Raw genomic sequence first — 2,641 nt, forward strand, 5'->3', positions numbered from 1 at the left:
ACTTGTCCATGTCTAGGACCAAGAACGGCTCCGTGCTGTCGAAGTCCTCGAACTTGACAGTGAGGTCCATGTGGACCCGAGGTACTTCTACCACCGTACCGTCGGCCAGTCTTACCGAGACCAGCCCGTTGCCTTTGCTGCCTCGTAGCGCATCGGCGTACTTGTCGCGATTGCGTGCGACTGTCTGGCGGCGCGCAAAGTTCTTGGACGCCCCAGAGTCGATCAAGATTCTCAAGGGATGAACGTATCCCGGTACACTCGCATGCACCACAAGCAGCCCACCACTGCCCTTCTCCGCTTCGAGAGTACAGGGACTCTCAGGGGCTAAGTCCCCATGGCGTGCGCCACCCGCACGCCCCTCATGAAGACTTAGTGTTTCCCCAGTAGGGCGCCCCGCCCCTACTGGTGCCCGGCGTTCCCCTGGTTCCTGGGGCGCGGCTTCTGCCAGCGACCCCTAGAGCCAAAGGGCTTCGAAGAGAACTTCTTCTTCAGTCCTCCCGCGGACAAGCACGTTTCATGTGCCCAAGCTTGCCACAGCCGTAGCAGCGAATGTCGCTCTGCTCGGCCATGCTCAGATCCATGGGAACCGGCCCGTTGATCGCTCCATTGCCGGAGTTACCATTAGGCGCACCGCCAGAGGCAGGGTTGCTCTGCCATACCGTGGCGGGGGTACGAGCCTGCTTGTGGCTGTACTCCTCCTGGAGGGCGATCTGAATCGCCTCCTCCATAGTGTTTGCTTGCACACGGAACAGTTGCGTGCGGGCAGGACCGACACGCAGACCGTCCATGAACACGGTCACCTTGATGTGTTCAGGCAGGGGGTTCCCCACCAAAGAGGCAGTGAGCACTCGCATCTCCTGGATGTATTCATGCAGCTCGCGCCTTCCTTGTTTGCAGGCGAGGAAGCGCGAACGCTGGCGGTACTCGTAGTTCGCCGGAAGAAACGCGGCCCGCAGCTGCTCGCACAGCTGGGACCATGATGCGAAGCATCCAGGCGTCGTCGCTTCGCGCGTATACGCCCAACTCTTAGCGCGACCACTAAGGTTGGAGAGCGCAAAGGCGACACGGAGTCGCTCGTCCGAGACGAGAGCCGCGTCCATCGCGAGCTCAACCTCTCGAACCCAGAAGTGAAGGTTTTCTCCTTCCTTCCCTTCGAAGGGGTGAACCTTCAGCCGCAGAGGCTTCGGTTGCACCGGCTTCAGCGCGGCCGCAGTGGCCTGCAGCCCTTGAACGTGGGCGATGAGCCCTCGCTCGTAGGTGTCGAACGCGTTGATACGCTCAGCCGGCGTCGCCGCCGCTAAGCTACGCAGTGCATCTGTCCCAAAGATGCCTGCCATCTTACGAACGGACTCGTACTGCTAGTCGTTCAGATGGGGAAACTCCGTACGATCCATCTTGGCTCACTCGATGAGACCACAGAGGATTCAGGTAGTCCAATCTACCCGCGTAGGCGTAGGATTGACTACAAGTGCTACCAAGTGCGACGTGGCACACAGCACTTCTTAACAGAGGAAGCAGGAGTATACAAACTCCAAGTGAACAGCCGTTCACGTGTCCCTGGTCTGAAGGGGACGACTTGACTTGAAAAGCGGTAGATCTAAGACCGAATGCATTTATAGGTTGGTACAGATTTGGCCTGCATACAAATCCTAAGTTCCCTATAGTTTGTGTCATACAAAATGTATATGTTGGCTCTGAGGCCACTTGGGTCACTATCCAGGGGAGTGACCGATGTAGCCATCCCGGAATAGTGACAGGGTCACTATTCCATGTAACCCCGTTACACTGCAACTGTAAAAAAGTTCTTTCCCATGCTCTCTCTGTCTAAACTGAAAGCCCCTACTCGCGCCGAGTTGATATCGTGGACGAAAGCGGCATGGACAGCTCTATTTACCTCTACGATCGTGAATGGATTCTACAAGGCGAAATCGTTTCGACGAAGGCACCACGTACGCTTCAGGCGCCTGAGACGCTTGTCGAAGAAGGTTGACCCTGCTCGCGATACTGACACGCTGACTAAGAAGCTTAGATAAATTCATGAATACACGTACATGTACACCATTTCCCAGGCAGACTGGTTCGTTTCCCAACCAAAGTGGTTCAAATCATTTTCGAGAAAAACCTCATATCACTTTTCCCAGGTATTTTCAAGCAAAGTGGTTCTGTGGTCTCACTGAGACCTTCCCGCACCACTTTGGTTGAGAAAGCAACCATTTTGCCTGAGAAATGGTGTACACCTACAACAGGACAACTTCAAGCTTCCTAGGCAGGGGTCCGTATTAACGCAGATTTTGGTCTATTATATTATAGTAATATTCAGCATCGGTCTATAATATATTATAGCTAATATATTACATAATTTAGTATCATATTAATATTAATATATTAATATGTATTAATAATTTTGATGCATCAAGTACGATTTTACTTTGCCCACTCGGCGGGCCGACACAGGCAAAGTATCCCGCCACGGAAGCTGAAGAGGAGAGATGTGAAGTATTGACCCGGCAGTGGGTTCGGTCGTGTTTCTGTTGCCTCCTGTCGCAGGTGAAGCTTTGCTCTCAGGCATTATCGCCCAGTGTAGGTCACTTGAGTTAAGTATCGCATACTATAGCCTACTGATAACGGAGACTGCACTCGG

The sequence above is a fragment of the Phytophthora sojae genome, assembly GCF_000149755.1.
Source record: "Phytophthora sojae unplaced genomic scaffold PHYSOscaffold_2, whole genome shotgun sequence".
Taxonomy (NCBI): domain Eukaryota; phylum Oomycota; class Peronosporomycetes; order Peronosporales; family Peronosporaceae; genus Phytophthora; species Phytophthora sojae.